The 294-nt window shown below is 53.1% G+C and overlaps 1 protein-coding gene across 1 annotated transcript in view; it reads right to left on the bottom strand.

Annotated features, from left to right (window-relative positions):
* LOC104272914 (transmembrane gamma-carboxyglutamic acid protein 3-like) overlaps nt 1-294 on the bottom strand; it is a gene marked incomplete at both ends in the record, with an annotated part of 1,149 nt that overhangs the window by 477 nt on the left and 378 nt on the right. The window lies entirely within an intron of this gene.

Raw genomic sequence — 294 nt, 5'->3', positions numbered from 1 at the left:
GCTGCCAGCATGTGACGTGCTGTGGGAACCAACACAAAAGATCATGGGAACATCCCTCAACATACCAAGAAGGGAAAAATTTGGCTAAACCAACCCCAGCCTGGACAGTCGGGGACAACACCACAAATGAGTCGCAGCTCAACCTGCGACTGGTGTCTCAGCAATCCCGAGGTGAGAGCGCTGCCTGGGAAGAGAAAGTCATGCTGGAAAGCGAGGCCACAACATGCTGCTCACAAGGGTGACAGGACGAGGGGCAGTGGTTTTAAACTAGAGCCGGGGACGTTTAGATTAGAT

This window comes from Apaloderma vittatum, unplaced genomic scaffold (genome assembly GCF_000703405.1).
Source record: "Apaloderma vittatum isolate BGI_N311 unplaced genomic scaffold, ASM70340v1 scaffold26984, whole genome shotgun sequence".
Classification (NCBI taxonomy): domain Eukaryota; kingdom Metazoa; phylum Chordata; class Aves; order Trogoniformes; family Trogonidae; genus Apaloderma; species Apaloderma vittatum.
This window is presented reverse-complemented; position numbering and strand designations above follow the sequence as displayed.